Raw genomic sequence first — 12,481 nt, forward strand, 5'->3', positions numbered from 1 at the left:
CAAAGTGCTTGTATGATGCCCTGAAGGCTATTTATGGGCCAAAGACCTATAGTGCATCTCAACTAGTCAGTGCTATTGGAGCCACATTGATTTGTGATAGGGACATGATCCTAGAGAGATAGGCTGAACATTTCCATGGTGTTCTCAACAGACCATCATGAATCAATACTGAAGCCACTGGTCATTTACCTCAAATTGAAGTCAATCCCTCCCTAGTTGAAGTTACGACTGAAGAAGAGGTTTTGAATGCCATTAGGCTCCTTTCTTGTGGCAAAACACCTGGTGCTGATTCTATTCCACCTGAGATTTACAAGGCATAGGGTCCATTGCTCATACAAAAGCTGACTGAAATTTTCCAGGTTATATGGCAAGAGGAGGTTATCCCTCAGGAGTTCAAGGGTGCCTCAATTTTCCATCTCCACAAAGGTAAAGGAAATAGATTGTCTTGTGACAATCATGGGGGTGGTTGTGTCTCTTTTTAAGTCATTGCTGACAAGATCATTGCCAGAGTCCTCCTTAGTAGGCTAATCCTTCACCTGGAAGATGATCATCTACCTGAGAGCCAGTGTGGCCTCAGAAAGGGCCAAGGAACAGTTGATATGGTGGTTGCTGCCTGACAACTCCAGGAGAAATGCCAGGAACAAAACAGAGGTCTGTACACCATGCTTGTAGATCTGACCAAGGACTTTGATACTGTCAGTTGTGAGGGTTTATGGAAAATTATGTCAAAATTTGGTTGCCTGGAAAAGTTAATCAGTATTGTATGTCAATTTCATGATGGCAAGCTTGTCCAGGTTCTGGATGATGGACAATGCTCTCATGTTTTCCCAGTCACCAATGGAGTGAAACAAGGCTGTGTGCTTGCTCCCACACTTTTTAGCATGATGTTTTCAGCCGTGTTGTCAAATGCCTTCAATGAGGATGAACATGGCATCAAGGTCAGCAACTGTACTCATGATAAGTTCTTCAACTTGAAAAGGCTACATGCCAAGACCAAAGTGAAGGGAGTATTGATGCATGATTTCTGTTTGCAGGTGACTGTGCACTCAATGGAGCCTCTGAAGTTGAGATGCAACAAAGTATGGATCGATTCTCTCCTGCCTGTGCTAATTTTGGCCTAACAACACCAAGAAAACACAGGTATTACATCAGGCAACACTATACCACCCATACATGGAACCATTGATTACAGCTAATGGATAAGTTTTGAATGCTGTGGATAAGTTCACTTGCCTTGGTAGTATACTTTCTAGGAATATACTCATTCGTAATGAGGTTGATGTGTGCATTGCCAGAGCTAGCTTAGTGTTCAGGTGGCTCTGAAGGAAAGTTTGGGAGAGAAGAGGTATTAAACTGACTACCAAACTGAAGTTCTGCAGAACCATTGTGCTGATCTCATTGTTGTATGCCTGTGAAACCTGGAAAGTATACTAGGGCCATGCCAGGAAACTGAATGGCTTCTGTTTGAATTGTCTTAGGAAGATCCTGAAGAACACCTGGCAGGATAAGATACCAGATACTGAGGTCCTTTCTCAAATTAAACTGCCAAGCATTCAAACTCTACTGCATAGAGTGCAGCTATGATGGGATGGCCACATTGTTCAAATGCCAAATGTATGCTTGCCTAAAAGACTATTTTATGAAGAACTCACCCAGGGCAAGCATTCACATGGTGGTCAGAAGAACAAAGACACTCTCAAGGTCTATCTTAAGAACTTTGGAATTGATTTGTGACATGGGAGACACTGGCACAGGACATCCAGCATCGTGTGTCCTCATCAGAGAAAGGACTATGCTTTATGAACAGAGCAGAATTGAAATAGCTCAAAAGAAATGTGAGATGCACAGATTTAGAGAATCCACTCCAAATGTTCACATGGACTATTTGTGTTCAACCTGTGGTAGAGCATCCCAAGCTCATATTGGTTTGATCAGCCACAGTCAGATGCATCATACTTGAATCTTACATAGTGATGTCATTTTGGTCCTCTTTGAGAATGGAGGACAACAACCAATCTGAGGCTGAATTTGAATTCAAGAAGGTTGGCACTCTATCTGCTGTGCCACCTAGCTGTCCAATGAATCAATCAAGTTATTATTAAGGACCTCCTATGTCCCAGGTACTATTGAATTAATTAACAAGTAATTATTAAGTACCTCCCTATGTTCCAAGTCCTGGTGCTAGGAAGAAGATTGGCTTGGAGTATAGAAGGCTCTCATAAGGAGCCTTTTGTTCTGCTAAATCATAAAATGTTTGAAACTGAAAGAATTGTAGAGAGCACGTAATCCAACCCCCGCACTGAACAACCACTTTTTGAGCATAACCAGATATTCAACCAGTCTTTAATCCATCTTAGTGTAGTGTTAGCTAATCATCTTCTAGTTAGGTGACACAGTAAATAGAATGCTGGACTTAGAGTCAGAAAGTTATTGTTGTGGAGTCATCCTTATTTGTATCTGACTCTTCATGATACATTTGGGATTTTCTTGACAAAGATACTAAAGTGGTTTGCCATTTCCTTCTCCAGTGTATCCGTTTTGTGAGGCAATCAAAGTTTAAGTGACGAGCCTAGGATCACACAGCTAGGTGATGTCTGAGGCTGGATTTGAACTCAGGTCTTCCTGATTCCAAGGCCAGTGCTCTAGCATGGAGCTACTCACTACCTCCGAGTTTTGTTGTTGTTTGGTCATGTCCACTTCTTTGTGACCCCGTTTGGGGTTTTCTTGGCAAAGATATTGGAGTGGTTTGCCATTTCCTTCTCCAGCTCATTTTACAGATGAGGAAACTGAGGCAATGTTAGGTGATTTGCCCAGAGTCACATGGCTAGTAAGTGTCTGAGGTCAGATATGAACTCATGAAGATGAGTCTTCCTGCCTCCAGGTCTGGCTTTCCATCCACTGTACCACCTAACTTCCCAGGTGGCACAGGAAATAGAATGTTGGACCTGGAGTCAGAAAGAACTTAGTTTAAATGCAGCCTAACACAGTTGGATAAGTTACTTTACCTCTGTTTGCCTCATATTCCTCATCTGTAAAATGGGGAAAATAATAGCACCTATCTCACAGGATTGTTGTGAAGATCAAATAAGATTTGTAAAACTCAGTATAGTGTTTGTCACATAATAGCTACTATGTTAATGCTATTATTATTCTCCATAGGAATATGAGATACTTTAAATGTTTTGTTAAAATCTGGGAAGCCTAGATGTATAATATTCTATGCTAACCTACACCAGGTTAGCAACCCTATCAAAAAAAGGAAATAAAGTTGGTGTGGAATGACCTGTTCTTGATATAGCCATGCTGGCTCTTTGCAATCATTGTTTCTTTTTCTAGATATTCATTGACCATCTCTTAAGTGACTCATTCTAGATTTTTCCCAAAAGTAGAAGTCAAGCTCACTGGTCTATAGTCTATAGAGTGTTTTTTTCTTCCTTTATTGAAAACTGGGACAATTGACCTATTCTGATCTTGCAGTATCGCTCTAGTTTTCCACATCTTTGAAATTGTATTGACGATAGTTCGGTAAACAAATCCACTAGCTCTTTCAGCACCCGAGAATGAAATTCATATGGGTCAGGTGACTTGAATTCATCAAGGGCACCTAAGTGCTCTCTTCTCAGTTTTTTACTTAAGTCATTTTTGTTCTAGCTCTTCCACTGCAGATGCCATTCTCAATGGCAGATAAAACAGTAGCAAAGTAACTTGAATAGTTGTGCCTTCTCCCTCTTGTTAGTTATTATTGCCTCACCTACCTCAGGAAAAGATTCTCTTCTTTCTGTGATCTTTTCTTTTTTTCCCCAAATACAGTTTTACAAAAATGCTATCTTATTGTCCTTAACTTCCCTTGCCAGTTTCAGCTCAATCTATTCTTTATCTTTCATGGTACTCATTTAACATTGATTACCATTCTCACAGGACCATGTTATACTCTTATATTCGTCTTTGGTTACCTACCTTTGTTTTGGCCTTTCCTTTTAGAAATATTTTATTTTTTCCAATTAAATGTAAAATTTTTAAAAAATTTATTTTAAAAAATTTTGGGTTCCAAATTCTCTTCCTCCTCCCTCCTCCCTCATTGAGAAGGCAAGCAATTTGATATGGGTTATACACATGCAGTCAAGAAAAACATATTTCTGTATTAGTCATGTTATGAAAGAAAACACTGACAAAAAACCCAAGAAGAAATTTTAAAAAGTAAAAAATAAAGTATGCTTTGATATACATTCAGACTCAGTTCTTTCTCTGGAGGTGGATAGCAGTTTTTATCATGAGTCCTTTGGAATTGTCTTAGATCATCGTATTGTTGAGAACTGCTAAATCATTCACAGTTGATCATCATGCAATATTTCTGTTATTGTGTACAATGTTCTCCTGGTTCTGCTCATTTCATTTTGCATCAGTTTATTTAAATATTTCTGGCTCATCGTTTCTTATAGCACAATAGTATTCCATCACAATCAATAATACAACTTGCTCAGTCATTCCCCAATTGATGGACATCTCGATGTCCAATTTTTTTTTTACCACCTCTAAAAGAGCTGCCATAAATATTTTTGTAAAAATAGATCCTTTTCCCTTTTTCTTTAATCTCTTTGGGATTCAGACCTAGTAGTGGTATTGTTGGGTCAAAGGATATGCATAGTTTTGTAGCCCTTTGGCATTGATCTAATTTGCTCTCCCGAATGGATGAATCAGTTCACAACTCCACCAACAATGCATGAGGGTCCCAATTTTCCCACATCCCTTCCAACACTTGTTGTTTTCCTTTTCTGTCATATTAGCCAATCTGATGGATGTGAGATGGTACCTGAGAGTTGTTTTAATCTGCATTTCTTTGATCAATAGTGATTTACAGCATCTTTTTTTTATATGGCTATAGGTAGCTTTGATTTCTTCTTCTGAAACTGCCTATTCATATCCTTGGGACATTTATCAATTGGGGAATAACTTGTATTCTAATAAATTTGACTCAGTTCTCTATGTATTTGAGAAATGAGGCCTTTATCAGAGAAACTTGCTGCAAAATCCACTCCACCCCTTTCCCCCTGCACAGTTTTTTGCTTTACTTCTAATCTTGGCAGCATTGGTTTTGTTTGCAAAACCTTTTTAATTTAATATAATAAAATTGTTCATTTTTTATCCCATAATTCTATCTCTTTTTTTGGTCATAAATTTTCCCTTATCCATAGATCTAATAGGTAAACTATTCCATGCACCCCTAATTTGCTTATGGTATTAACCTTAATGTCTAAATCATGTACCCATTTTTACCTTATCTTGGTATATGGTGTGAGATATTGGTCTATACTTAGTTTCTGCCAAACTGCATTCCAATTTTCTAAGCAGTTTTTGTCAAATAATGAGTTCTTGTTCCCAAAGCTTAGATCTTTGGGTTTATCAAACACTAGATTACTATGGTCATTTATTATTGTGTATTATGTATCTATTCTATTTCACTGATCCACTAACCTATTTCGTAGCCAGAATCAATCTTCTGTTTCTTTGAAAAATATAAGTTGGTTGATGTGCATCCCTGTGCATCCACATATATCTTTTAATACAACTCTTGATTTTTTTCCTTCTCATTGGAATGGTTTCCCTTTTTGTCTTCAGAACTTGAATCTTAAGTGTCTCTTATCCCCCTTGGATGACTTCCTCTAGAGTTGATAGGGTTTTCCCATTCTTTTTCTGAACCCTTTGAAATCTACTTTCCCAAAGTCTATAACACATGGTAGATAATGCTACAATTTCCTCTCTTTTTCTACCATAAACTCTAGAAGGGAGTGATCACAAGTTATGGTCTCTTAATTGCCAAATCCAATGGCTTTTCTTACTCTTTGTCCTTTTTGATCTCCCTGTAGCCTTTGATACTGTCAATCATTCTCTTCTCCAGGATGCTCTCTCCTTTCTCGGTTTTCATGGCACCTCTGTCTTTGTCCTCTTCCTACCTGTCTGAGTTATCTCTCCCAGGCTTCTTTGCCAGATCTTCCTCCAGGTCAAGCCCACTAGTTACAAGTGTTTCTCTCCCTCTCTCCAAGGGTAGACCCCTTTATATCATCTTTCTAGGTGATCCCATTAGCTACTTTGGGTTCATCTATCTCCATGCAAATGATTCTCAAAGCTACTTGCTCAGTCTTGACCTCTGTCCTAAGTTCCAATTCTGCATTATTGGCTGTCTATTGGAAATCTTAAATGTTTGTCTTACAGGCATATCACTTTTAATGTATCCAAAACAGAGCTCATTATTTTTCTTCCCAAATGCTCCTTTCTTTTGAACTCTCATTACTTGAGGGTACCATCATCCTCCCAGTCACTCAGGCTTAAAACTTGGGGTGGTCCTCAGCTTTTCATTCACACTCACCCCACAGATTCAATCTGTTCCCAAGTCTTGTCATTTCTACCTTCACATCAACTCTTATACACATATCCCCTCCTCTCCACTAACATAACCAGCCCTGTGCAGGTCCTCATTGCCTCATGCCTAGACTATGGTAATAGCCTGCTGGTTGATCTCCCTACTTCAAGTCTCTCTCCATTCCAGTCCATCCCCCAATTGGCTGCCAAACTGATATTACAGGTTGGACCATGTCACTCCTCCTCCCTCTAGCCTACCCTGCAAACCCCAGCCATATAAACTTTTTGTGGCTCTCTATTACCTACAGGATCAAATATGAAGCCCTCTGTTTGATTTTTGTAATTGCTACAAAAATTATGGTAGAAGGCAAGAAATGAATAACTTTAGTGATGCTCTATAGAAATGAAAGATTGATCTAATACAAACAGGTGAAGGAGTCTTATGTGTTTCTAAATACCTACCATAAACCAAATCATTGGGACTGGACCATCATGGGCATTTGGTTTGTTTTAAGAATTTCATTAGAAGTAATATTTATTGTCTACATGGTTATCTTTAGATTAGGAAGGTGACTTTGGGAAGATGTTTCCTAAAATATGGGTACCAGGTTCCTTTCCATATTCCATCACTGAGCCTTCCATAGCCCCCTCATTCCCACTTTCTTCCCTTCCAGGGAACAATTGAGTCTTTTCTGACCCTTCTTTAATGTTCCAAATTTCTCTCTTAGCTGTGTTTTTGACTTTCCAGAATGCAATCTCATGTCTCAGCTTCAGTCTCATCCTGGGATCTCCTACTATGCTGAGCTATGTCTCCCAATGCTTAGCTCCTCCTGGGACCTGCATTTGGAGAAGAGGCCCAAGCCAGTTAACCTTCATTCTTTTTCCAGCTGTGTTTCTGACTTTCTAGAATTCAACATCATGCCTCAGCTACAATCTCTTCTTGGAACCTTCCTCAATCTCTGGGGCCTCCTCACTCTGGAACATCCCTCCACCATGCTAGTCCCATTCTCCTATTGGTAAGTTCCTCTCAGAGCCTCTATTTTGGGAAGGGCCCAGGTCAGTCAATCTTCATTTTTTATTTCTCTCCCAGTTGTGCTTCTGATTTTCCATACTTTTCTATCATTCGCCCATTTGAGTCCTTTTGTCTTCCTAGTGTTTCCTCCTATTCCCCTTTTCAGTCCCTTTTGTGTATTATCTCCCACTCTATTAAAAGTAATAATTATAGTGTAAGTATATATATAGTATATGTACTTATACTATATATATGTGTGTATATATGTATACATGTGTGTGTAGATGACTTTAAGTTTTGCTTTACCAAATATTAACTCATTTTATCTTCACAACAACCCTGACAGGTAGGTGCTATTCTTATCTCATTTTACAGATGAGGAAACTGAGGTAGTCAGAAGTTAAGTGACTTGGGCACACAGTAAATATCTGAGGCCTAATTTGAACTCAGGTATTCCTGAGTCCAGGCCCAGAACCCTATACACTGCACCACCTAGCTGTCTAGGGAAGGAACTGTCTTTTTGCTTATATTTGCGTCCCTAGCATTTTAGCACAGTTCCTGGCATATACAGTAAGTGCTTAATCAATACTTCTTGCTTACCTTTCCTTGACTTTGGTTTTTAAAGCCCTTTGCAATTTGTCTGCTCCATACCTAGTGAGAATCAGATTCAAAATAGAATTTCCCCTTGTTGATCTTTCCATTTTTGAAAGACAAATAATCATTAAGACAAATTTCTGCTAATGAGAGAGAGACAGAGAGACAGAGAGACAGAAAGAGACAGACAGAGAGAGAAGATTCCAACAGATTTCTGAATAATTGAAATCTACTCCCTTTTGCTTCAGTTATTCATGGGGGGTCTTGGTGACTCTTTTATTCATGGAATTCCTTGAGAAACCATGCTGAAAGGAGGCCTTTCCTTTCAGTTAAGACACACAGCCCTGAAAATTAGCTTTTAGTCCTTGATCATTTCATTGCTTCTTTCCTGTTTAGTTGAAGGGAGTGAAGCCTCTGACCTTGGGAGTTTCAAATGTTGGAGAGTCATGGGAATCTGGGAGTAGGAATCCAGGCCATGTTTTATAGCCGGCACAACATTGATGTCCTGAGGAACAATGAGTGATCTTTGCTAGTGAGCTTCAGGACCCCAGGACAATGGAAGGATTCACACAGCAGTCATGGCACAGCTGGACATGAACTTGGTGAAACCAATACCATGTAGGAATTGGTCTAATTTGTCAGCCTATCCCTTCTCCTCCTTGCCTCCCAAGACTGAGGCTGTATAGGGGAAATCATGCCCCATGATCAGTGATTTTGTGGTTCAAATAAATATCTCTTTGTAAAGGCTAAAAAAACAGATAATCAAAGTCCCCTCATAACTACTACATGTGTTTCTGTCCAAGGCTTATGCTCAATTTCCCAAACTTTTCATCTATTTCATTTTTATCCACATGGTTTATAGTATACCCTAATGACAAAATTACTTGTTTCTCCTCCTATTAATCTTCAACAACCTGCTCTCCACCAATGCTAAACCTATCCTATTTCTTGAATTTTTTTTTCCTTCTTGTCTTTCCTTCCTTCCTTCCTTCCTTCCTTCCTTCCTTCCTTCCTTCCTTCCTTCCTTCCTTCCTTCCTTCCTTCCTTCCTTCCTTCCTTCCTTCCTTCCTTTTCTTTTGTATCACTACCACTATCTCCACCACTGTTCCATTATAACTCTCTAAACCCATGAAAAAAATAAGTCTTCTCTTACAGTAAAGCATAGTCAAACAAAATAAATCCTCTCATTGGCCATGTCTGAAGATTTATGTCTCAATCTGTACATCTAGTCATCACCTCTGTTCCAAGAGTTGGCAAGTATGCTTAATCGTCGTCATTCTTCTGGAATCATTATTGGTCAATGCAATGATCACAGTTCTTAAGTCTTTCAGGGTTGCTTTCTTTTATATTGTTGAAGGCATTGTATAAATTGTTCTCGTGATTCTTCTCACCTTACTCTGTATCAGTTCCTACAAATCCTCCTAGGTTTCTTTTGCTCCATTCCTTTTGCTATTTCTTATTACACAACAGTAGTCCTTTATATTCACATACCATGATTAGTTCAAACATAGCCAAATGTTGGGCACTTACTTCCTTCTAATTCTGTGCTTCAACAAAAAGTATTCCTATAAATTTGTTTGTGCATGTGAGTTCTTTCCCTCTTTCTTTGACTTATTTGTGGTACTTGCCTAGTAGTGACATTGCTGGGTTTAAGAAAGTGCATAATCCAGTGCCTTTTGGAGTATAGTTCCAAATTACTCTCCAGAATGGTTATACCAATTCATTGCTCCAGCAATAGATCATTTTTGTCTTACCTTTTTTAATTCCTCTAAAAATTGCCATTTCACTTTTTTTGTCATTTTTGCCAATCTGATGTGTTAGGTGAAACCTCAAAATTGTTTCATGTTGTATTTTCATTTTCATTAGTGATCTGAAGTATTTTTTCATGCAGTTGTTGATTGTTTGCATTTCTTTTGAGATTTGCCTATCAATTTCCTTTGACCATTTATCTACTGGGGAGATGAATGACTCTTGTTCTTTGGTATTTCCATTAATTCCCTATATATCTTGGTTATCAGTCAATCTGAGAAATTTACTGCAATAATTTCCTCCAAGTTCATTTTTCTTTCTAATTTCAATAGTATTGATATTGATTTAGTTTGTTTTTCAATGTTATGTAATCAAGCTTGTCCACGTTATGTTAAATTATAACCTCTGCCATTTGTTTGATCAAGAATTCTTCTTCCATCCATATTTGTAAAAAAAAAAACAAAACCCTGTATTTTCCTGCACTTCTAATTTGTTCATTGTATGACCTAGTTTATATATCAGGTTATGTTTTATTAAGGTCATGTTTCCATTGACCAAATATTATGTTGTATGGTATGAATTGCTACTCTAAATTTAATTTCTGTCAGACTTCTTCCCAATTTTCTTAGTAGTTTTTGTCAGATATTGAGTCCTTACCCTAGTAGTTGGAATCCTTGTGCTTATTGAAAACTGGGCTACTATGTTATATTGCTTTGGGATCTTGTGTACATGGTGACTTTTCCATTTAAAAAAATTTCCATTTTATCCTCACAACCAAGCTAGGAAGTAGGTGCCATCATTATCCTCATTTTATAGAGGAAACTAAGGCAGGCAAAGTTTAATTGACTTGTCTAGGATCACATGTTAACTCATTTAAGTAAATGTCTGAGGCTAGATTTGAACTCTAGGCCTAGTGATCTATTTATTGTACCACCTAGTTCTCTAGGTAAGATGTGGTACTACTGCACTAGTTCCCCTTCCTTCTTACCCTTTTTTTTCATTATTTCCCTCATGATTCTTGATAAATGATAAGGTAGCACTTTTATAATTTCATTGGAATGGAATTGGATCTTTTAATTAATTTATATAGTGTTATCATTTTTATCATATTGGCATGGCTCAACGATCATCAATTATCATCTTTCCAACTATTTGCCTGCTGCTATTCCTATAAGGGCAGCTAGGTGACACAGTAGATAGGGTGCTTGGCCTGGAGTCATCTTCCTGAGTTCAAATCCAGCCTCAGACACATACTGTTTGACCCTGAGCAAGTCACTTAACCCTGTTTATCTCAGTTTCCTGAACTGTAAAATGAACTGGACAAGGAAATGGCAAACTACTCCAATATCTCTGCCAGGAAAACCTCAAATGATGTTACAAAGAGTCAGAAACAACTGAAAAACAACTGAACAACAAAAATTTCTGTAAAAAATATTTTGTAGTGGTATTCATGACTGTATCTTGGTAGGAAGATTCCCAGCTATTTTATATATTCCAGAGATATTTTGAATTTGTTTTATCTTCTGTTGGATTTTATAGGTAATATATGGAAAGGTAGATTATTTTGTGAACTTTATATTATGCTGCTTTATTGAAGTCACTGATTTAATTACTTAGTTGAATCTCTAAGTAAAATATAATATTAATTGCAAAAGCAATAATTTTGTTTCTTGTCTGCTTATACTTATTCTCCTAATTTATTTCACATTATTGCAATAACTACCAATTTAGAACTTTATCAAATAATAGTGGTGACAACAGAGACTCTTATTTTGCCCCTGATGCTGACTATGGCTCTTTAGTACTTGCATTCTTTTTTGGCTGCTTACAACTTTTTCTTTGACATAGAAACCATGGATTTTGGCTATGATATTCCTTGGTGGTTTTCATTTGGTGTTTTAGTCAGGAGATGATCTATTTTCATCTTTCCATTTGTTTCTAGCAGATTCAGCCAGTTTTCTTTGAGGATTTCTAGAAACATGTTATCCAGGTTTCATTTTTGGTTATAATTTTCAAAGACTCCAATGGTTATTAAATGATCTATCACCATAATCTAAATCAATTTTTCAAAATAGTAGATAAATTACATTTTCTTCTCTCTCACTGCTTTCTCCCCCTCTCTCCAATCTTTTGACTTTCTTTTAAGATTTCTTGCCTCATGGAGTAATTGAGTAACATTTTATTTTTTCTTTCAGAAAGTCTATTAATTAGGTAAGGCTTTCCTTTCTGCTCCAAACTATTACTTTCCTTCTATTATTTTTTCTCAAGAGCTGCAGGTCATTTTTATCTTTTGCTTCATTTATTTTAGTTATTCTTGTTCTCATTGTGGTCAAACCTTTTTTTTTGTTTATTTGTTTTTGCCTATGAATCTTTGCTTGTACTTGACATGGAGTTAGTCTCTTTTGGTATTACATTTCAGACTTTTTTTTAAGTCATCATATTTCTTCAACATATTAAGTGTTTTCTCCTGTTTATTAATTTCTAGCTGTAGTTTCTGGATTGGGACTCTGTACTAGGACTAGATTCTGCTTCCTCCTCTCCTGACTATTTAGTACTTAAGTAGAGTGGGCTGACTTTGCTTGGTCCCCCATTGCTTCTGCAATCTGGATCAGGAAGCTGCTATTGCAATTTGGATCAGGAAGTTAGAACTGGATCCCACTATCTTATGGATTCCCTGTCTTTTGAGTCAGTCTCTTTATGACCCAATGAAGATTTTGTCCTTGATTCTTTTCTATCTTTGCTTAACATAGGAGTTGGCTTTACCTTCTG

The sequence above is a fragment of the Vombatus ursinus genome, unplaced genomic scaffold, assembly GCF_900497805.2.
Source record: "Vombatus ursinus unplaced genomic scaffold, bare-nosed wombat genome assembly UNPS02014797.1, whole genome shotgun sequence".
Classification (NCBI taxonomy): Eukaryota; Metazoa; Chordata; class Mammalia; order Diprotodontia; family Vombatidae; genus Vombatus; species Vombatus ursinus.